We start from the raw sequence: 24554 nt of genomic DNA, 5'->3' as shown, positions 1-24554 counted from the left end.
TTAGCATACTATACCCAAGTCAAAAATCCACTTTGTGATGATACCAAGAATCACCGACGTCTCTGACGCGTGTGCGAAATACGTGCGTCTGAAACCGTAAATCTCTCTCCATCGATGCGTTTTATAATCACGTCAACTTTGACCACGCCGTACCGTAGTCGTACCGCGTACTCGTACCGCGTACGATGTCATCAGCCAAAATGTTGTGTTGACATACAGGAAGGTACCGGAACACCCAGAGAAAAACCACTCGTGTGGCATTCTATCTCATACAGATGGGACAGATGGAACAGATGGGACAGATGACATTAGCCCACATTTTTGCTGCACCGCCTTCTCCTGACCGAGCCAGGTTCACGGCTCCTCCTCGACACCTACGGGAAGGGAATTAGGCAACATTTGTGCGGTGATCCACCAACCCTCGCTCGCTGCCTCCACAGGGCAGGATTCCTGGCGGCAGCCACACGCAGCGATGACCCCAATTACAGCAACGACCTCGTGAACAGAAGCGGAGGCGAGCGATGCAGTCGCAGACAACGTCGCCGATTGCAAGCTTCCTCTGGCTGCGACGACGGCAACGGCTATCGCACAACAAGCGCTTATTTTAGCTGCTCACCAACATTTACATTTTTGTCCTCGGTACGCACACACGCACGCACACGCACACACGCACGCACACACACACGCACACACACACGCACACACGCACACACACACGCACACACGCGCACGCAGCCGACACCGGCCCATCAACCGGGTGGATAATCGCGAGCAGGAAAGCTCGCAGTTTGCTCGATAATGCCGAGTAGAAGCGCAACAGTTCGGGCGGTGCCTTTCGGCCCCCCGTTCTTTGGTTGTTCACACCGCCGCACGGCTTTATGACACGAGAGCCTGCAACAATAAGATAAGGCAGCCATGGCAAGCAGGCGAGGGCCGCCAAGGGTGTGGGGGCGTCTGTGGCGGGGGGGAGATCACTCCCAGAAGAAGTGAGTTTCGCCTTTGTTCGTCCGCAGCGTTCTAACCCCGCAGCCGCCCCCCCCCCCCCCGCGACTCGCCCCAAACGCTCCGATAAACAATGCACGGCTTGGGAGCGAGAGGCGGGCGGGGGGAGCGGGCGGGGGGGGGGGGCACGCAGCTTTTGACGAAGCAAAGCAGGGGAGCGTTCTCACGTCGTTACCATCTGCGGGACGATAGCGCCCGCAAACACCAACACGCGCTCGACCCCTCTCGACGCCGCCGCCGCCGCGGCCAACCGGTGGATTCGCCTCCCGATTCGCCGGGGGGGAGGGGGGGGGGCGGTCCGATCAACGGGGGGGGGCGCGGAGGGGCACGCCGTTGGCGGATGACACCGGTGGTGCCAGCGGGCCGAGTGTGCGTCCCGGCGCCGGACAACGGAGGCACCGGCTCGCGGGACAAGCGGGCGAGGGCGCCATCGACAAGTCAAACCGAGGAGAGTTCGTCACGTCTTCTTCGAATTTGAGCGAGGACGCAAACGAGTGCTCGGGGGGGGGAAGAGACGACGGGGAGGGAATTGAACACGGGTCGCAGAGAGGAGCGCATGACGGTGGCTGGGTTAGCTAGTAGGTCGTAGTGTGGTGGGGTAAAGTGTGGGTCCTTCCACCTCTTCCAAGACGTCTGGCCAGCGTGGAGGAGTAGGCCAAGTACCTTCTGTAGAGGCACTCGAGAGAGGGGCTCTCTAGAACGCCCTCTAGTGGAGGCCCCTTCCGCCAGTCGTGGTATCGGCAAGCAATTGCAGGGCTGCACCTTTACCTATTGTGGTTGAACACTGGGCCAAGGAAATTCCTCGTATACACAGAGCAGCCACAGCAAATTGCATTCCGTTCATATCGCACCAAGCCTTTATGTCCCAGCGAAAGGGATTTTATTTAATCAAAGATAAAATGTTGGAGAGATGCAAATTGAAACCTTAAACTGACGGCGAAATTTCACCTAACCGTGTAAGAATTATGACATATGGCTTAGAAACATGGTCATTCACACATTCAATGAAAGTGAATGGGCTTGCGCTGAAAACGTCATCAAAAGGGATGACGTCCGATGGTCAACAACAGTGGCAGCCGAAGAGACGGAGCGGTGAAATCGCGTCATGTGAGGGCGCAAGATAGACGCCGATGACTTGGGGAGGCCTTCATCCAGCAGTGGAATGATCATGACTGATGATGTTTTCTTCAAATGCTATGGTTTTTTTCCCCTGCGTAATTAATTTCAGTAGTTACTTGAGAGAGTCGGGACAGACAGCAACAATAATAATAGCGACTTTTAATTGCATGGAGTTCATCAAAAAAGCAGCCGGGGCCCAGCTAATTCAGGCGGATTTAATTTGGTAATGCAAATAAATATAGCTTTTGTTCTCCGGGCAAACAAACTGAATTCGCTATTTTTTTTGTTAGAACCTAATCACTCACCACTTTGTCAGGACACCGGCGACGCATTATTTGCGGCAAAGGCGGGAATTGGAAAGGCGTAACTGAAATGTGTACAAATAAGCCATGGGACATTAATGAAGTCAGAATTGACTTGCGGTAAATTACAGTAATTTACATGATTGAGCATCTCTAGACCCCACTTTTAGCAGAGTGCGGCCTCACATCGGGCCCACACAAGAGAGGTGGCGGGTGGGGGGGGTGGTCGGGGCGGGGGGGGGGCGCGCCGGCGCCCGTTGAAAGCGACGGCACCACCACCACCGGGCCGGCCGAGGTGGCCGGGGCCCCGGTGAATGAGACAGGCCAATAAAGGGCCCGCGTTGACCCCGGCTTTTCTGTCGCTCTGCCAACGCTTTTTCACAGCTCGACAAAGACGGAAGGTGCCCATTCACTGGGGCCCTTTTCAGCGAAGGAAGCAATCCTATTCGTGCCAGCCCCGCCGCTCCCAAGATGACATCATTCCGGTCCCGTGGCCCTCGTCGCTTCGCGGCCAAACCTGGCAGCCGAGGCCCAAATTTTTCTCGCCGTAAACGCACAGCTCCCCGACGCCAATTATCCGCTTTCTAGGAAACCGTTTTATATTCCGAGGCGGCTGCGTTATTTTTTTTTGGTAGCCATAAATTATTCCGGCCTCAAAACTGTTGTCACGCGTGTTTGAGGCGTAACTGCAAAGGGAGTTGGGTTCTTTTATTTTTTTCTGCTCTGCTCAAATGGCAAATGATGAACGCGACATTTTTTGACGGATATTGTTTCGCGAAAAAGTCAAAGCCATCCGTGTCAGCGGCAGATGTAAGCCTCCCGCGAATGCGAGGGGGGAGCGGGAGACATAGAGACGCAGAGCGAGAAAAAGAAGAAGCAAGCAAGCAAAGCAGCCGCTGTAAATGTTATCAGCGACGCTACAGACAACACGAGTCGCTCATTTAAATGCTGGATGGGGGCCCGCACCGAGACTTTGATTGATGCACTCACACAAATGTGGCTCTTTAGAAAAGCAGTGCATTATCCCGCAGGTCGCAATGGTTGATTGCGCCCTCGGCCAGTAACGCTGCCATTTATAAGCGGGGGGGGGGTGGGGGGGGTGCGAGGGAGGGAGGCGGGCAGAGAGAGGGAGAAAATTAACCTGTGTCAGACAACAATAACGCTTGAATATAGACTGCGGGATTATTCGAACTCGATTCAGCAGGGCAAAGTAAACGTTTTGTATTTTAAGGATTACCGTCCCATATTTTGCACGTCCCGGGTTACGGTGCGGAGCCGCTAAACCGTGACGAGCCCGGTAATTTTTCGCGAGCTCTTATCTGCAGGACGAGGCTTTCGCTGCGGGAAGGTGGGGGGGGCTAAAGCCAACTATGTTTTTGATTGCGCGTGCCGATCTCCGTGTCGCGGCTCAAAATGTTAAATCCGCAGCCGCCCCCCCCCCCACCCCCCGGCGACCAGTCCGCCGTTGCGCCGCGCGCTCTTCGGCTACGCACGAGGCATTCCGCACGAGGCGCGGCGGAGGCAGCCGCATTTGTTTTGCTTCTGTAATGAATCGCTCCGTGGACTTGTTCTCCGTGGAACGCCGTCGTGCTCGCGACCATTATTTGTTGATCCCCCGGAAAGCCTCGATGGGTCTCAAGCCTCTTTTAGTTGTTGATGTCGGGAGGGTCCTGCAGCCCCGGGCACGTTGCTCGACGGGCCGTCGTGAATACCGAGAGCTCGGCTTCTTGTGGGAGGACACTGGAGAACCCGGGGACTGGGGGGCACCAGCGGGGCGGCAGCCTCAGCACCGCCACCACCTTGGCCAGGCCTCGGCAGACCCACGACGCCTGGCAAGCCTTCGGGGCGGTCCCCCATTCAAACACTCACCAGTGCTTGGATGAGCGGGTGCATTTAGGGAGATGTGGAGCGTACGCATTTATGAAAAGCTGGGTTTAATGTCAGCACCTCTCCCCAGGAGTTCCTTCCCCCGCACCTCAGATCAGCATGCTCGGCTACGTACGGTGCAAATGAAGTTCAACACACATACTGTATGTGCGGCACTGCTGTCGCTAAGGTGCGACCGATTCTGACGATACCTCCCTTCACCACGACCGGCCGTGGTGTCAATGTTTTTATTTTATTCAAAATGCACTCAACCCTCAACCCACAATGCGGACCCCTTTCGTGAAACAAGCAGTGGTGGACAAGCACAAAAAAACAAAAGCTCAACGTATTGAAAAGGGGAAAAAATATATATAAGAGGCTACGTTTTAGGCAAGGGATCTTCTCCATAGCAGAGAGATGAAGAAGGGAACCTGCCCAAAGGTGCGCCAATTATACATCGTCCCCTCTTTCACATATTGACGAATGTGCTGAGTATTTTTAATTTCATCTAATTATAGGGACAATTACAAGACTGCTCTCATACAAAATACATATACACTCCGTGTGTGTATGTGTATGAGGATACATTTGGGGCGATGGTCCTTGTACATTGTACAAGCGCTGACGACTCTCAGCTTGAAGACGAACTGCACGCGCGGCGGCTAAGTGCGTCAGGAAACTAAACGCCGCCCGTTTCTCCCGGCATGTCCCTCCCTCACTGTTGTCTTGGTTCCTCGTCGCGCTGCAGATCGCGCTGGCAGAGGGCGCTCCATCTCCCGCGTTAACACCGCTCTCACTCGCCCCCAACAACAAAACTCACCGCTAACGGAGCAGAACAAGCTTTAGAAACTTTGGCAAAAACGTCGCCGTTACTGCTACGAATTAAATCCGATGACTTGAGATTCCCGACCACGTCAAACGACAGCCTCGTGCTGACCAGCGCGGTGAAGTATGGTCAAACAGCCCCCCGATGACGGATGCGGTGTCGGGAGGCTTTCATGCCAGCGGCTGGTTGTTGTTGTTGTTATGAAGGACTCAGTCACTGAAGGAACTCTCGGTGCGTGGGGCGAAACGTCGGACAATAATGGCAAACGATGCAAGATACAGTTCAACACGTAGTAGGCTTTCGCGACCAATATCATCCATAAGAGGGGTTTTCTGGGTTAGATCGCGTAAATATATAAATGTGTCGTTAAACCCGCCACCACCCGACACAGCCAACTAGTAAGGTTTGTCACGTAAACAGAACGTGGCCAATTCGTCACTAGTACAGCACACCGGTTGTGTGTTGGAGAGGAAATCCACAACATTTACAATCTGAGCACGACGTTTCGCCAGTAATTACAACTGGCACCATCGGGTGGTGGAGGGTTTAACGACACATTTATATTTACGCGATCTAACCCAAAAAAAACCTCTATTATGGATGCCAGACACGACGGGAAAGCGCGGCGTGAAGCTACACAGCAGCAGCGTGCCCACGGAAACTTACATGGGAGTTTAGCTTCACATCATACGTGTAAAATCTGCTCACTTTCAGAAGTCGTAGCAACAACAACAACTTTCCAGCGATCCGAATTATTCATCGGTGAACTCTCAGCTCCCTTTGTTGTGTGAGAAGGCGCAGAGGCGAGGGGGTTTGCAAGTTCAAAAGGACATTTGTAAAAGGGGAACTCCTCTCCTCGCTATGCGGCGCCGTCAGGGGGGCCAGATGGCAGGCCGACAGAACGTGTCTGTGTCCTCGCAGCCCCCATCATAATGCCGGCCGCCGCGCCTTTTATTCTAAAGCCAGACTCTTGTCTGCAGACTCGCGCTCTCCCTAATGAACTCCCCATCTGGCACAGACTAACTTGCTTTGGGTTTGCCGGTGTACGTATGCATGTGTGCGCGCATGCCTGAGTGTGTGTGTGTGCGCGTGGTTTTTTAATCCCTTTGGAAACTTCTAACTTTGCAATGACATCGTTTGGGTCGTTTCGCATCGTTTCTGGTTGTATCACGCGCGCGCGTGTGCGCGTACGTAGCAGAGGAGCGGTGGCGTAGCAGTTAGCACAGTGCGCTACGAACCCGGCTACCCATGTTCGATTTCCCGCTCACGATCAATAACAGTGGCGAATATGTTTGAACCATTCCCGGGCCTTCCCTGAGTCGACTCAGCCTCAAATGAGTACCTGGTACAGTGTGTAAACATCAGCACTGGGGATACAAAGGCGGCCGGGCATGGCGCTGACCACCCCACCCCCTCGTGTTCCGTGCCGGCCTTCATAGCACTTGCCCCAACAGTCTGTTCAAGGCTACGCAAGGGGACCTTTGCGTTTGCGCGACGGGGGTAGCGGTGGCACAGAAGTTCACGTGCTGCACCACGAACTTGGTCACCTGAGCACGATTCCCGATCGCTGCGAGCTTCTTCGGCAGGTTCAACTCAGCTGTGGCGATGCCGCCCCGGGACGGTGGGCGCCGTTCCGGACGCTTCACTGCGTCGCGCGGACCTGCGGTCTTCACGGTCGTTGTGCCGCATCTCTCTCCGAGGCGTTTTCGAGCCGCGCCGCGCGTCGGCAAGCTTCTTCGAGAAACCGAGCGAACTTCCCGACTGGTGAGGAAGGTGGCGCGAAATGTGGGGCACCGTGCCGAACTACACGCGGCACAACCGGTAAACGCGCAGGAAGAAGTAAATCAAACTCACCCGTCACTCTAAACCCTGCTGCCGGCTTGTGGCTATCGGTAATGGATATTGAACGACATCCAGCACTTAGAACGCGTCCCAAGCAGCGAGATTCCACTTGATACGGCTGGTTCAATAGTTTCACTCCACGCGCGTCCCTAATGTTAGATCAGCAACATCAGCACTCGAATAACCTTTCACGCAACGTCGTATTTACACCAGCACATGTTTTTAGTTCTATACTGTAGTACTTGCGTTCAATCGGATTTTCATAGGTGGTTATCGACACACGCTCAGGGGTAAGGTACAGATGAACTCCAGGTACAGATGAAGTCCCTCTCTAGCTTACCCGCAGCTTGTCGGTGAAGGCCACATGACCAACCCAAGTGCTCGACCCCCAAAGACAACAATGGCACAGATGTGTAACCATCTACGGATGAAGAGAGGCGGTGAGATGTTGGAACCTGTGTCAGCTGCCGTCGTGTATTCTACAGCTTTATCCGCTGTAGAATATAACGTTGCGCAGAATGTGTAACGACGGTGAGATGTTAACTACCTCGCCTGGTATACTGGAGGGCGTGGGTTCAATCCCAAGTTCACCCCGTGGTCGCGTGGAATTTTTTCCGGGTCCTCCGGTTTTTCCATCCGCATTTAGAATCCACGTGCATTTCCAGTATTTGATAAGCCTCTCCTGGTAAAATAAAACAGTTTTTAATAGTTATTCCCTTGGACACCGCCGCCTCTCTCTCAACCCGCTCCATCAAGCGCTGTGTGTCCGTCACGATCGAGGAACGGGGAGCGCCGTCGTCGTCATCGCCGCCGCCGCCGCGTGCGTGGGACACCACCTAGGGCGGAGGTCGTGACCCCCGCAACACGAGGGAGAGAGAGGCGACGACGCCACGACCAGCGCTCCTGGAACGTCACCCGGCATTGTCTAGCGCTCATTAACGGCCACGAGTGGGTTGGGGGAAAGAGAGAAAAAAAACGCATCCGCCCATGCACTGCGACCTCGCGGATCCCTCTCGCCGGCGCTCGTGGAAGGCAACGAGCCTGGAGTGGCGCGAGAGACGGGCCGCCCCTGGCAACCGTGGGCAGCTGCCATGGTTTCTCGTGCAAGGGACAAGCGCCGGGGCTGCTCGCTGGTTCGCTGGCTCGCTCGCACTTCCATGGGACAAAAAAAAACCAAAGACAAAGATCCCCTGCGTAGCCTACGCAGATTGTTGGGGCAAGCACTTGTTAGCGAACACCGATGACAAACGCCCGGGTTACATGCTTGTGCCGGCATGGGACAGAGACAAAGACACAGATCCCCCGTGTAGTCGACACAGATGTGCTGGGAAAAGTCAATAAAATGTAAATGGTTTTGTCCTTTCTATTTCGTAAGGTGCGTTGCGGAGATAAGCGACTGCCTTTTGGAACTGCAACAAAAGTTATAAATCGACGCCTGGGTTCTTCACCCATTCGACGACGGCGTTGTTTGTGAGCTGATTAACTGCTTTGGTTTCGTACCGATCGGGACGGTTGCCACATTCATACAAAGACAAAGATCCCCCGTTCCGCCGTAGAGGATGTTTATGGGCGAGTAACGTTGGCGAGCATCTTCGATGGCGAGCATCTTCGATGGCCGGGGCAGTGCACGATGCACTGGTGTGGCCGGAACCACGGCCGACCGGCCTTCGTCTCCCCAGTGCTTCGTTCACACAGGTGCCCATTGTAGGCCGTGTCAACCTAGGGGAGGTGCAGAAAACTTTCAGATACTTTGCCACGGAAGCAATCCAGCCGTGAGCAGGAATCGAACTCGGCTTGTGGGGTTCGAGGAGCAGTTCGCTAACCGCCAGGATACCACGGACCACTATGGCGGGTGGGCCAGTGCGGGACGTACAAAAAGGCTCACGCGGTGCCCAATCTAGATTTAAAAGTAAACTTTCACGTACGAATGAATTGTAAAGTGAAATCAGAGGGTAATGCCAATCACACTCCGCGCCACTGCATCTGCACGCCGATCTGCAGCTGCCGGCACAGACATATGGACTGCGCTGCGTTTATCTATTTTTTTGGTGGCTTATGGCCGAGAGTGATGCCGTCTCATTGTGCACGCCACGCAGCTGCGTGGTGCGCGTCGTGAGTGGTTCGGCCGAATTTTGAGTTTTTTTCCGGGGTCTCAAAACACTTTGTAACTCTGCCTGTTTGCGGTGACATCACGCCACATCTGAAGAGCTACGATCGAACCACGACGACGACGACGACGACGTTCAACTCCAGCCACTGGAGTCTCAAAGTCAACGGAGATCAAGTCTGCCGGGCGGGGGGTCGGGGCGGCTACGACCGCGGGAGTCGTTGGGTGTCCACACACCACGATCCGCGGCCCTTCGTAGATACGGCCAAGAGACGCGAAAGAAGTTCAAGGAACGTTACTTCGATTATTTGGCTGCTATCAATTTCCACGCGGTAAGCCGCTTCGTTGAGCTGTCATTTGTGGCCGGGTCGCTTCTGAAAAAGAAGCTGATAGCTCAGTGGGATTTTTTTTTGTTTAAGTGATTTGCTGACCTTTCCTATAATTTTCACTCCTATCGTGTTGTCGAATTGTTTATTGTTGTAACTTTCTGACCCGCCCCTTCCAGACATCTAAGGATTCCTCCAGTATAAAAAAAGATTCTGATTCTACACAAAACCGACGTGGTTTTTTTATTTTTTTGAGTCCCCGTTTGGCTCCCCTTTGCAAAGGTGGCGGAAATTCTGATTATGCTGCTGACGGCAACTTTGCAAGCACACAGTGGCGCGCAATTTACCTGTAGGCCGAGTCGTGAGTCGGTAGCCGGTAGTTGAGTAGACTTCACTTAACTAAAGAACGGTAAGGTCAAGATCAGCTCGGCGTACATTCAATCGCCACTCGTGCGCAACGGAGAAAGGGCCATTGCCCGAAACGCCGTCCGTCGCATGTCGTCACTTGCGAGGCCACGTTCACCGCTAGTGACAAACGCGTCGAGTTCGTTGTGTTTGCGGCGCTTGCGCACCGTCAACGCAGCGGCAGCAGAAGCGGCCTCACCAAAATATAATAGTAATCCGTTTCATATTCTTGGTTATTTCGGTAAAGTCACGTAGAAGGGAAACAATAATCCCTTCTACGTGACTTTACCGAAAGAACCAAGAATATGAATCCCTGCAGTCACAAAAGCATTAAATCAGTAATATGTTTCGATTTAAAGCTTTCGTGACTGCAGGGATTCATCTTCTTGGTTTTTTCAGTAAAGTCACGTAGAAGGGAGGTAATAAAATAATAAAAATAAAACATAAAATATTTTAGGGAGGTAATAAAACAATAAAAATAAAACATCATAAAATATTTTATTATGTTTTATTTTTATTACGTGACTTTACCGAAAGAACCAAGAAGAGTAATATGTTTGTTTGTTTTTTGATCAGGGTTCGTCGGCACCACACGCGGCACGGCAACGGCGTTCACGAGAGCGTTCCAAGGTGACGGGTCGCTGCGCGCCTGTGAAGTGTCCGGCAACGACCGGGAACCGAGGCTTGTGGGGCACCGCCGGCTTCACGAGTGGGCGCTGCGGAAGCTGACGGCGTCCGACTGCTCGCTGCTACGGACGGCAAAGAGAGGTGCCGCTCGAAGCACTGGGGTGTTTTTTAAATTCCCTCCAATATCTCTTTAAACAGAAAAACGCAGCGCAAACTGTGAACTTCGATCGCTGCGCTGTGTCGACAAGTGCAGTTACAAACACAAGGAGCGGTGGACCTCATCCAGATAACCAAAAAAGGGAGCCGTATCTTAACGACAGGGACCTGGCCTAGAACATCTGGCAGTTCACCTGCAATTATTTACGAAAGCCTGACTGTTGATGAGACACTGTATGTCAAAAACGGTTCAGTTTTACTTCTATCAATGCTGCTGACATCACGTACTCCCAGAAGGCCGTGGGGTCGATGGGCTGTGTTAAAAGTACTTTTATTTTTTGTGCAGAGAGAGATAGACTCTTTGAAGGAGAGGAACTGCCTGCTCATCTACTTTGTGAATTGTAATTTTCCACAACAATGCTAATGATAATGTTGTGTTACCCGGGTATGATGAATACAACGGCTCTTCTGGACCATTGAAAGTGGTATTGCTTACCAATAAATCATACTGGTAGGAACCTCCTGGTTACACCAGCCCACAGGAGATTATTGTGTCCGTCCGTCGTGCAGGGAGGGGCTGGGTGGGGAGGGTGGGGCTGGGTGGGGAGGGGAGGGTGGGGAGGGTGGGGAGGGGCTTGGTGGGGAGGGTGGGGCTGGGTGGGGAGTGGGAGGGGTGGGGCTAGGTGGGGAGGGGCTGGTCACCCCATAGTGCCCTTATAAAACTCAACGTTAAACCTACTCACGCCGGCTTGTGCCCGCCCTCACAGTCGGGCATATTTGCGGAATACACCACGCCACCGTTGACCCTGGCCATTGACCGAGCAACCCAACGTTCCTACTAGCTCCCTCCGCAGGAATGTGTTGCTGTAGCCTTGATAGTTTGCACATTCATGTAGACGCTAACATATATGTACATTGAACTTCTTTTGCACCGTACGTAGCCAACCATGCACGAGCAACTGCTTGCGCACACCCCCATCCACACTCGCAAGTAGATTTTCAGAAGTGGGTTCGCTTGATTGTACCACGAACAAATCACAGGATCAGGACACCATCACGGCCAAAGCCGGCGATGCCACCTTCTCCGCACCTCCTCGCCAACGCGTTCTCCCCTCCGCCATATCCCACAGCAGCAGCTGCTGCACTGCACACGCGGCGACCTCCACAATCTACCCCGACGGCCTCCCACCACTGTCTGGCCTGAGGTCTCACCCCTTGGTCGCTGGACTCGCGAATAACCGCAACAGTGGAGACCGCTCACGAAACTCCGTAACGATGTCAACCCAACCGTGCTAAATATTTCACCGCGCGTGTTTGCAAAGGATTCGCACATACACGCACACACACACAGAAATAATAGCAGTGGGCAGTTCCAGCCCTGCAATTGTGGGTCACGAGTGGAGCTGGAATGATTTGGCCATTAGGCCGTTTAAACCAACGAAAGATGTGAATCTACCACTTTTATTTTTGTGGTCAATTACTGAGGCCCCTTGCAAAAAAACTGAGGCCACTCCAGACGTCCCGTAACCTCCTGGAAAGGCGGGAAACCCCTTACGAGCCACACCCGGCAAGCTGGGGCGGTTGATGCCGATGGCGTCGCCAAAACCTGCCCACGCACCTCCCGTCCAGCGGCACATGCGAGAAGAAAAGATGTGAGACATTTGTTTGTTTATTTTGTCCCCCAAAACTATTTTCGTGTTGTCTGTTAGCTCTACACAGCTTCAAATGAATAGCCTGCATGCCCCAAGATTTACACAAGTAACACACCACAAACTAAAACGCACCTCAATTTTATCACGGGAACATCTAGAGCACACTGAATGTTGGGATAAGCTCTGCGAAAAGCATTGTTTTTTGTAAACGCTGTCATCTTGCAGAAATGTTTCCGCAGGTCTGCGGTGACTTTCCATTCGGCGTTAAGAACAGCGCGCTTGCATTATCCACGCAGCAAAACGCACACTCTCGCGAAAGGGTAAACTTTAGTAATACAAATTCTGCATTTACTTAAAACGTAGGTTTTCGCAGCCAGTGCGACGATGCGTATTTGTTTTGGGGTGAGGCCACGCGGTGGTGGTGCTTGTCATTAACTCTCCACCACCCGACGTGATTGTGACGTGTCCAGACGCCTTATTGGTAAGCGCCGACGTATCGATCACATAATCAACGTTTTTGGGTTTAGATCGCGTTATTTATAAATGTGTCGTAACCCTCCACCACCCGACACGGCCAATCAGCAAAAAAGTGTCACGTTGACAAAAGACAAATAGTTCACTGCTTTAGCCCACCGGTGTGTTGAAGCGTGAAACCACAACATTTACAATTTTTGAGTACGACGTTTCGCTGGTAATTGCATCCAGCATCATCGGGCAATTCGCCAGAATGGTGAGGCTCTGCTCTGGCTCCCAGTCTTAAATAGAGCAGCAGCAGCAGCATGGTGACGTCATCATCAACTCATCAACTCATCACGTGCTGACCGACAAAGCTGCTCCACCTCCTCGCCAGAGGACGTCTCAAGACGTCTCAAGACGTCCTCACGACCGAATTTCGTAATCGACGCGCGGCGACGACACTTCACTCAAACCGCTTTGGGCTTCATCAGATGGGGCTGAGTTTGTTTGTTTTTCTGGATGAAAAAGGTGCAGGTCTGAGAGCGTGAGCAGACAATGGGTCACCGTGCATCCCTCCACCACAGGGAGCTCTACAGAGCTCCTCTCGTGGGTAGTTTTGGCCTACGCTTCCACATCGGCGAGACGTATCGAGAGCGGTGGGAGTATCCCCCACACTTCATCCCACCAAACGTGACCTGCGGATCAACCAACTGCGATTGGCCCATTTGCAGCGGACAGCGGCGGTGGGGGAGAACTTTAGAAACTCGTCGAGCCAGGAGACGGAATCCAACCGGTGACCTCTGGATTGCCAATCCGTGCTATAAACAAGCCACCGGAGCAGCATCTTCAGACTGAATATGCTCGCTCAACACACCGCGTTTTCTCACCCCTGCGGCTAACCACGTGGAAGTATAGAAGTGACGGGTTGAGTGAGTGCGTGAGGTGGTGAGTGAAATTCATGGGAATGGTAACCATTGTAACGGCGATTGAATAAATGTGGTGAGCGAGTGGATCAGTGAGTGGATCAGTGAGTAGGTAGATGAGTGAGTGGATCAGTGAGTGGATCAGTGAGTAGGTAGATGAGTGAGTGGATCAGTCAGTGGATCAGTGAGTAGGTAGATGAGTGAGTGGATCAGTGAGTGGATCAGTGAGTAGGTAGATGAGTGAGTGGATCAGTGAGTAGGTAGATGAGTGAGTGGATCAGTCAGTGGATCAGTGAGTAGGTAGATGAGTGAGTGGATCAGTGAGTGGATCAGTGAGTAGGTAGATGAGTGAGTGGATCAGTGAGTGGATCAGTGAGTAGGTAGATGAGTGAGTGGATCAGTGAGTGGATCAGTGAGTAGGTAGATGAGTGAGTGGATCAGTGAGTGGATCAGTGAGTAGGTAGATGAGTGAGTGGATCAGTGAGTGGATCAGTGAGTAGGTAGATGAGTGAGTGGATCAGTGAGTAGGTAGATGAGTGAGTGGATCAGTGAGTGGATCAGTGAGTAGGTAGATGAGCGAGTGGATCAGTGAGTGGATCAGTGAGTAGGTAGATGAGTGAGTGGATCAGTCAGTGGATCAGTGAGTAGGTAGATGACTGAGTGGATCAGTCAGTGGATCAGTGAGTAGGTAGATGAGTGAGTGGATCAGTCAGTGGATCAGTGAGTAGGTAGATGAGTGAGTGGATCAGTGAGTAGGTAGATGAGTGAGTGGATCAGTGAGTGGATCAGTGAGTAGGTAGATGAGCGAGTGGATCAGTGAGTGGATCAGTGAGTAGGTAGATGAGTGAGTGGATCAGTCAGTGGATCAGTGAGTAGGTAGATGAGTGAGTGGATCAGTGAGTGGATCAGTGAGTAGGTAGATGAGCGAGTGGATCAGTGAGTGGATCAGTGAGTGGAAGGTGAGCAAGTTGATCGGTGAGCGGATTCAAATTGAAAGTCACGAAACCACGGGGCAAAACTTTAGCGCTGAACTTCAACTTTATCCTCGTTTACTTCCTCAAAGAGAGAAACTGTATCGCTGCACCTCGCTCAAGCTGCGGAAACCACTCCTACAAACGGCCCCAGCAAGCATGCAAGCCAAACTTTATGAATGTCACTCACCAACCCACTCCTCCGCTCACTCACTGATCAACTCGCCCATCCATTCACTCACTCATCCACTCACTTGATCCACTCACTCAGCCATCCACACGATCTTATCACGATTTATAGCTACTACCATGGTTACCATTCGAAAGAATTTCACTCACAAACTCACTCACCCATCTGCTCACTCACTTACCCCTTCACTTCCCACGTACTCTCTCCATCACTCTTCTATCGCTATCACCATGGTTACTATTCCCATGAACTTCTTTCATTGATTGTTCCACTCACTTTGAGGATTCGGGTCTTCCAGACTGTTTCATCTAAAAATGAACATTTTTATTTTATCAGATAAATCCCAACTGAGCTATGAAGCACTTTTTTCAGAAGCGACCTGGCCACAAATGATTGCACAACAAAGTGGCGTATCCTCATGTGGACATTTCACATTTAGAGCGGCCAAACACTCTAAGCGCGTGTTCCTGAAGTGGAGGGAAAAACTGGAGGAAAAAAATCCACGCGACCACAGGGAGAGAGAGACGTGCAAAATCAAAACATAGAGGCGTCAGGGTCGAGATGGAACCCACGACCCCCTGCATACCAGGCGATGGAGTTAAACTGTCACCACCGTGGGACCCCTACCCATCCATCCTGGGGTCAAATGAAGGTGCGGCTGCCTCCAGTTGTGGGCAAGTCACGAGGCACGCTGCGTTCCAGGGTGGCGTCAAGTTCCCTGCTTGGGGTGAAAACTGGAGCCAGGGTTTTCTCGAGGAGCTGCAATCGGAGTGAGCAGGAACCGTGAGCGCGATCTCCTATCAGGGGCCTGCTGGCTGGCTCAATCGCCCGTGCCATGTGCGCCCAACGGATAAGGCAAACTTTGCAGTTCCTCCCACACTCAGTTAAACCGCACGGGAGTTGAGTAAACGTCCCACTACACCTACACACACGCACACACACGCACGTGTGTGTGCGTGTGTGTGCTGCCAGGGTGAGGAGCGGTAGTGTAGCGGTTAGCGCGCTGCACTACGAACCTGGCGACCCGGGTTCGATTCCCGCTCACGGCAAACACCAGTGACGATTATCTGAACCGGTCCTGGGTCTCCCCTAGGTCGACTCAGCCTCAAATAAGTACCTGGTGCGGTGTGTAAACATCACCGCTAGAGAGACAAAGGCGGTCGGGCGTGGTGCTGGCCACCCACCCCCTCGTGTACCGTTCCGGCCTTCATAGGTGCTCGCTATAACAGTACTTGCCCCTACAGTCTGTTAAGGCTATACGGGGGATCTTTGTGCTGCCAACACGAGCGCCTTGCCAAAAGGTTTGGCAAACTTTTTTTTGTTTGAAAGTTTTTCACGTTGAGTGAGCGTGTGTGTGCGTGCGTGTGCAAACCACAGCCGTGCACACACACCCACACTGAATAAAAACGAATGTTTTAACACGGCTGGCAATCTACTGTTGGCCTTCCTCGCCAACGCAGTGTCACGGAAGTTTAGTTTGAACCACAGTACTTCACACCACCATAGGCTGATTAGCTACAGGCGGTCAAGAGGCGAATCCTACAAATAGTTGAGATATTTTATCACTTGGAAATCGAACTCAGACGCCACCACCAGTGTCACAAATTTAATTAACTTTATGTATTAACTTGGTGTATTAGTCATTCATTCAAAAACGTGCAATAGCACGCGATGGCTTTTAAACTGTTGTCTTTGTCTAACACTGTACGGAGGCAATAACAATTTGTAAAGTGGGCATTATCTCGATGCTTCTGTTTTCTACAAACTATGCTGCCTCCACAGTATTTCCCTATCTGAATACCCAAACGGAGGCATGTTGTGCCAACTTCAAAGTTCTCTACCCGACCAGGCTACTATTACCACTGGCTCACACACCAACCTCAACACCAGCATGTCAACGTTGCTGATGAACTCCCCAGCAGACGAAATAAGTGGCTTTTTCAAGTCCCCGATCTCTGTGTGCGAGTCTGTGAGTAGCTATGCGAGTCTCTTGGTCTCCACGTGGATCAGAACGGCGTCTATGGCCGTGTCTGTGAGTCTGTGTGCGCAGTCTGCGCCGGGTGGCTAAAGCACAGCAAGTTGGCACAGTAGGGGGCACAGGTGGTGCATCAGCCAGTCATCTCGGTCAGTCGACCCGTGGCACCTGCTGGGTCTGCCCCGTGACCTCCTGCCAGCGGGCGTTCGACACTTCACGTGGCCTCAAGGTGCACTTGGCCTGGCACAAGCGTCGTGGTGACGTCAACGCCACTTAGTGGCGAATGGCGCTTGTTGTTGTTGCTGTGTGTGCGAATTGTCGCTCTCCATCCACGGGCCACGGATTCACAACGCCGCTGCCCCTGGTCGCCCGCTCAAGTCTTCACCAACTTCGACACGAACAGAAAAGCACTGCCCCCATCGCCTTCCATGACATAAGAATGGACCCAACAATGGATAACCCCGAGCATGTCCACAACTTGGGCCCCCACCCCACCACCCTGACTAAAGAGGGCCCATCTGCATCCAACTTGAAGTGGCCAGTTTCGGTTACACGGTTCGCTCGCCTCTGTTCACAACAGAAAGGGACCCACTCTTACGTCCAAGGCCAATCTGATCAGCATGGGCCACCTGGATGAGGGTAAAAGGGTCCCGGCAACGTTGTTGCGAAGGTTGCGAGACCCCCAACCTTGGCTGAGACGTCCCCTCGTGTTCATTGAATGGAGGAGGCCACGTGCGTTTATAAGCACCGTCGCTTTGCTGTACAACACAAAATGAACTCCAGACATTCCCCTCCCCCACGCCGTAGTGTGATGATGGGGGGTAGGAGTTGCTTGACCTTACTTGGCCAAGCTCGCCAGCAGTAACGGGTTGTTGAAGGGTTCGGGGGAAGGACATCACCGTGTCCGATATGACTTGCCCCACCGATGTTAGCCGTGGCCAGGAATGTTAATTTGTTTGAATCGCTTTGTTCCGTGTTGCCAGCCGAGCGGTGCTGTAATGCGATTTGTACTTTTACCGTGAGCGGAGGCCTCGAAGCAGCAGCTGCCACGTGGTGGTGGTGGTTGCCGACGCGGTCATTGGGAGGCAGCAGAACGACAGCGCGGTCAAAATAAAATTGTAGCGATGTACCTCTGTGCTCTCGCCTCTCTGTGCTGCTCTACGCGGTTTTACGAACGCGGCGTGGTAAAGTACGACCCCCCGCACACCACTCATCCAGCAGTGGACTGACATGGCCACCATGGGCGGCGTGACTTGGCAGGGTCACGTGTTGCGCCGCGCGTGCAATCACGTGTTCATTCAATGCGGTACTGCACCCCAAGGCCGCGGAGCCTTGGAGTCAACATTGGGGTGGACCAAATCTTCCAGGGAGGGTGTCTGGGGGTCCCAATCCAGAAAAATATCGACATTTGAAAACGAATTTTCTGCCAAAAATATTTAAAAATTCACTAACACATGGAATGGACTTTTTATTTATTTTTTACAATAATGTCTAATAGTGTATTGTATTACATTGCTCTGTTTTAACTTTTTTACCATTTATTGTTTCATTGTATGTAATGGCAGAGATTATGGATTAATAAAGAACAACCATAACCACAATAATATAAACATAAATCTATGCGTTGATTTATGTGAAGACAAGTCCAGATATTGTGGCCAAAGTTTAGCAAATTTTTGTTTTTATTTACATAGCATAGCAATTATACATATGTTTATAGCAATATATTGGGGGGGGGACATTTTGAGCATATTTGAATATTGGGGGGGATGTGTCCACCCCAATATATATTATAATTACGGCCTTGCTGCACCCAAAAGCCTTTGTTTCACCAGACTCCAAGCAAATACGGTAACGTTGTACATCGCCTGCACGCGCTTCACGCGCCCCATGATTGCTCGACACGACCCGAGTGCTGTTAGCTTGAATACGTTTTTTTGTACAATACAGCACGTGGTGTGCTATGAACAAGGGCTATTGCCCGAAACGTTGCCGTATATGTTGTTTGGTTTAAAGGCCACAGTGCTATTGAGGGATGTTGAAATTGTTGTGTGTTCAGCGTGTTTACCAATCATCAGGCGCGTGCGGTGCGTAACGGTTTCAGTTTTTAACCTACAGATTTGTAGAGATGAACAAAACGTAAATCCATGCCTGGTTATGTAATCATACGCTAATTTGTTGCGTAATAACCGGTCTGCCGTGGCAATAACGATTGCACAATCGTGTCATCGACAGATATCCATTCGTGACATAACAGCGACACGAGACCAGCTCTCGTGCGAACACGACAATCATATAAACACGAACTTTTATTTTCATCAACAAATCCGGAATTCCACGTCTAAATATATCGGCGCCATAAAGCCACGGCGCTTTCCCCTGGGGTGACGGCGGTCAAGAGTAGTTACGGAGTGGCAGTCAAAGGAGTGGAACGCGTCCTCCAACGGGACCATCTGCTGAGGAGATGGAGCGGTGGCAATCGGCGCGAGGTGCGCCTGCCGGAGAGAGGCGAGACCGGGGGGAGGGTGGGAATCGTTCCACATGGGGGAGACGTCGGAGACGGATTCTTTGGAGAGGGCCTTCGTCCAGCAGTGGATCGAACGATTCTGATGTTGATGAGCCCTGGACCAAAATGAACGAGGGAACGCCAGAAAAGAAAACCCCCCACAACAACAAAAACAAAACCCCGCTGTGAGTTTTCAGGCGGTCGCTTTTGCGGTCCCAAATCGACTCCCTCGCCTTGCAAGGACATCGCTCTCGGCTTTGCATGACAATGGCCCATTGCAGGGCCCCCGCATCTGCTATCTGTCCCGAACCCAGGGGCCCTTGTGTCTTTATAAAACTCCCCTAACCACCACCCTCACCACCAACCCCTTCCCCTTCTGAAAATGTCTTGGACGAGGTCCTTCCCGCCCCCTCTTTCTCACCCCACGGCCGACAACGAGCCGTGCGGAACGCGCCGACGAGACCCAAATTGAGGGTAAAACACAAACAAAAACCACGGCTCAATTTTTATTTTCGGGTCGCCTGGCATCGACTGGAAAAACTAAAGGTGGCACGTAACTTGGTAGCCACAATCGGAGCGAGAGGTGTGCACTGTAGAGTGTTTTCAACTTCTTTCGCACCGTACGTAGCAAACCGTGCTAATCAGAGGTATAATATATGTGGTGTGCCGGGTAGGTACATCAGATTCTGTATTTATCCGGGAGGACTCCGATGAGCTATGAAGCTCTTTTTCACAGATCTCCAGTAGGGTACTGTAAGGGGCCATCCATTGAGTAGGTTCTCAAAAATCTGTCAAAACTTGACCCCCCCCCCCTCCCTGTACGCACGCGGACTTTTTACACCCCCCCCCCCGAATCCCATAGAACGGCCGATATTTAATCCACGCAGAAACGATCAAGGATTAATAATATGAACGTGTTTAAGCAAACAGATAGTCCACCGTCGGCTGCATTAAAGAATTAAGTTGCGTACCTTGGCCACTTATTTTGCTGAGCTGCGTGATAGCTGCAGTCAGGGGCACGGTGGCACACGAGTGACACCTCTCCCACAGTCCCACTTCTCCGGCAGTACTTGTTGTCTCACAGCTGAAGACACTGAACTGTGGCTCATTTGAAGGCCAATGTAGACAAATTATTATAGAGGCTTCAACCCGCCCTCCCCCCCCCCCCCCCCGTTTTCTATGCGGACATTGTCAGTAGACCCCCCCATACGCAAGTGTATACGCATTTGGGTTAACCACCCCATCCATGCGTACGGACTAAATGGATGGCCCCTTACGTGCCTCCAATACATCACGGTATCTATAACAATATACCTGTACAGTGCAACCTGTAAGTATTATTACTAAACAGTCCATTTGTCAATCCACTGCTGTATGAAGGCCTTGCCACGTTGTGCGGGGTCGTGGGAGTGATGTTGACCATACCTCACTCGCCACTCGTGTAACCGCCGTGGCCGGGAATCTAACTCGGTTCTTGTAATCGTGGGGTTCCGTGAGCAAGCAGTGCGCTAACCACTGGCACCAAACCGCTCGCCCCCTTGCTCCCTCTCCGCACTTTGGAATTCTAGAGCTTTCTAACGCAGCTGCCATCTCAAGTGGCTGACACAACCCACTTCCTTGATGGCCTGTCCGCCAAGACGTTGATTAAGGCCGAGTGTGTCTACCAGGGGCCCCATGGTGGGCATCTCTCATGGCTCAATGGATCCCTCCAGTATGCATACAGATTCTGATTCTGAAACACCTGCATTGGAAGTGTTCACCACGCATACACTCGTCCCCTCATTCTTTATCTCCCTGCCATGAAGAATGGCGATTACTCGAAACGTTACCTATTGTATGGTGTCCTCTTCACCACAGTGTTATTGACGAACCTGTTGAGTATTTATTTTTATGTATCAGCGAGCAAAATACTTCCCGTGGTTTTGAGTTCATTCAACTTCGCAAAATTATCCACGTGTCACTTGCCATCTTCGGTTGAACACATATCACGCACACACGTGGACGGAATCCCAAACAAATCCCAACATATAAATAAGTACAGCCCATTGGGGAATCCATTGCCCATGACCGTACTTCACGACACTGGTCAGTGCAGGTTGGTAAACGTTGAGAGTACAGAAGAGCAATGCATTCCTCTGCTGCCCACAATGCCAAGAGCGCCCCAGCGTTTTCTCCTGCTCGACGTGGCCACTCACTCACAGCATTGTCCAGGCTTGACATCTGCTTGGCTTGCGAGGTCTGACCGGATTGGGGAGCAACCCACCCCACCCCGGTCATTTGGCCCAGGGCCAAGTGAAGGATACCGCGGGTTGCTGAGCACAGGACCAAAACGCCAAGCGGTCAGCAACAAAGTGCACCGTTGAACGAAGGTGCATTTTTGCTGCGGCCGTCTGGAACGCTCTTCCGATATTAGGAAGCAACTGGAGATATGCACTTTTAGATCCAGCTTGAAAACTCGTGTCTTTAGAACTGCGTTTAATGTTTAGTTTGTTGTCTTTCCCCCGCACTTCCGATTATCACGGTTGGCTACGTACGGTGCGAAAGAAGTTTAAAACACATACAGCAGCTGATGCCCTTCTTGAACGGAGAAAGGGGTCGATTACATTCTTGGGTAGGGTAATGTGTTCGGGAAAGAGCAAAATAGGCTTGGAAAAAGAAGCGACGATGATGATGGTGGTGTGGGGAGGTTAGGGAAAGATACTTTTTTTAAAGTAGAGCAGTGCGCTCGGGAAGACGCAAGTCAGAGAACGAGACACGTGCGGGTGAGTGCCCCAGAGAGAGTGAGAGACAGAGAGTGAGAGAGTGGATTCACAAACGGGTCGTCGTGTGGCCGCTACTCCCTGTGACTTCTCCCCACGCTATCGGTGCCTCTTCTCTACGCTCGCCACGCGCGCCGTTTGATGCTCGTGACAGCCGCCGTCTACAGAGCGCGTGGATATCGAGGGCATCGTCGTAAGGCAGGACGCGGAATTCGAGGGAGATGGAGCGATGGATCTGACCCGGCTCCGTGTTGAGCGGGTGCGGAAGGTGGATGGTTAACATCGCAGACGTGTGAAGGGATGGCCACTGCCTTCATCCAGCGGTGGATATATCGTGACTGAAATGAGCTATTTGCTTCAATCGATAACTGCAATGCGCAGAGTTTGGTGTGGTATCCTGTATGTACTGTAGGGTACATGCTGAAGTGTGTGTTTGTGTACGGTATGGTAATATACTACTCAAGAGTATATTCTGTATAATGTGTATTGTAATAGTTCCTGTCGGATAGATATATAAACTGTAGTTTATATACTGTCGTGTAAAAACTCTAGGTTATACACAGACTGTAGTGTATATACGGAAGTAAGTAAACTGTTGTGTATTTATACCGTAATGCATATAATATTATTTAAATACTGGAGTGTGTACCGTGTATATATTGTTATGAGTATATATACGGTATGGTAATACTGTATACTCGAAGGCTTATAGAGACATTGCACAAGAGCTGATAATCTTATCAGATCTCGCCTGCCCGTTACTCTAACGGTTCGCGGACGTTCCCGCCGCACGCGTGTGAACGTTGAACTTCTTTCGCACCGTACGTAGCCAACGGCGCTCATCGGAGGCGCTTACAACTTCACGAAGTTGAAGCGAGCAACTACGACGGCACGAGCAACCCCCCCCCCCCTCCCAGAGCAACATTGACCACCCAACAACGTCAATCACCCCAAGCCAAGAAGCGCGCACACACAACACACACACAGCAGCAGCAGCATATAACACACTTACGAAGGCACTAACCGGCGTAGGCTGATCTTTACTTTGTTGTTTGTATGTTCCACTTGCGTGTGTTTTTTTACGAACTAATATAAAATAATATAACTATACTGCGTAATGTGTGTATATATAAACTAGAAGAAGAAGCAGAATGGGGACTAGAACAGGGAGAAAAAAAAGTGAAGTTTATTTTTTTTTCCGGCTGCACGCAACTCGCCGCAGAAACTTCCGAAAAAGTTTCTAAAAGTGTGGCCACGTGACGACCTCCCACGTCACTCCTTTCACAATCGATGAGAGGCGAGGGGAGAGGGGGGGGAGAAACGGGGGGGGGGGGGTGAGGGATGGGGTCCCCCAGTGGGACCCCCACCCACCCACCACCCCCCCCCAGCACGGACCCCCTAAGATGCTGTTGGGGGTTGCTAGCCGTGTGACCCCTCCACACCCACCCAGCATCTGATGTGCCAGACTCCCTTCCCCGCTCACAGATCGGAGCGCGCACACACACGCACACACACACACATGCACAAACCCGCACACACACACACACGCGCTCACACACGCGCTCACACACACGCGCACACACGCACACGCACACACACGCGCACACACACACACACGCGCACACACGCATGCACCCGCACAAACACGCACACACACACACGCGCACACACACGCACACGCACGCATGCACACACAAGCACGCACACACACGCGCACACACACGCACACGCACGCACACACGCACACACACGCGCACGCACGCACACACGCACGCACACACGCACGCACTAACAACAAGCGCAATTCGCCACTAAGTGGCGGTGACGTCACCACGACGCTTGTGCCAGACTATGTGCACGTTGAGGCCACGTGGAGTGTCGAACGCCCGCCGGCTGGAGGTCACGGGGCAGACCCAGCAGGTGCCACGGGTCGACTGAACTGAGATGAATGGCTGATGCACCACCTGTGCCCCCTACTGTGCCAACTTGCTGTGCTTTAGCCACCCGGCGCTCCGCTCGTTGTTGTGAGCGTCGTTCCTCCGCCCTCCGTTGTTGTTGGAGGGCGACTGCCTCCAACCACCCAGTAGCAGCGTCCTTCACGAGCCTCCTCCACACACAAACACGCCGCGCGCGCTGTCTGTGCGTGTGAGTTCTTAATTCAACCTAGGTCGACTCAGCCTTAAATGAGTACCTGGTGTGGTGCGTAAGGCATCGGCACTGGGGAGACAAAGGTGGCTGTGCGTGGTGTTGGCCACCCCGCCCCATCGCGTGCCGTTCCAGGTGCTCGCGAACAGCACTTGCCTCAACAGTCTATTCAATTCCATACGGGGGATCTTTGTCTTGTTTCATTTAATTATTTAAACGTAGCTACGATCAGTCCTGCAGCGTGACCGTATTTAAATAAGGTGGGGGGGGGAATACAAACTCAGTGCAATTTTTTTTTAAACAATTGTCAAACGCTAAACAACATGAGTCCCCGATGTGGTCTGCTTCTATCTCTAGTGACTTCTACTCTGGCCACTCACCCCCTGTGTATGCGGGAAG

At 52.0% G+C, this 24554-nt stretch overlaps 1 protein-coding gene across 18 annotated transcripts in view; it reads right to left on the bottom strand.

The window, feature by feature from the left end:
* Positions 1-23241, bottom strand: part of LOC144732623 (myelin transcription factor 1-like) — a 93419-nt gene extending 70178 nt beyond the window's left edge. For 17 of the 18 annotated variants that reach the window (XM_078614123.1, XM_078614166.1, XM_078614140.1 and 14 more), the window contains exon 1: positions 23035-23241. The gene's annotated coding sequence lies outside the window, so the exon portion shown is untranslated. Of the gene's footprint in view, positions 1-23022 lie in introns of all 18 variants that reach the window. The other variant, XM_078614131.1, reaches the window with a different exon arrangement.
* Positions 23242-24554: the final 1313 nt, after the last annotated feature.

This window comes from Lampetra planeri, chromosome 2 (genome assembly GCF_965212315.1).
Source record: "Lampetra planeri chromosome 2, kcLamPlan1.2.h2, whole genome shotgun sequence".
In the NCBI taxonomy this organism is placed as follows: domain Eukaryota; kingdom Metazoa; phylum Chordata; class Hyperoartia; order Petromyzontiformes; family Petromyzontidae; genus Lampetra; species Lampetra planeri.
Note: the sequence above shows the minus strand (reverse complement) of the source record. Positions and strands in the feature narration are given on the sequence as shown.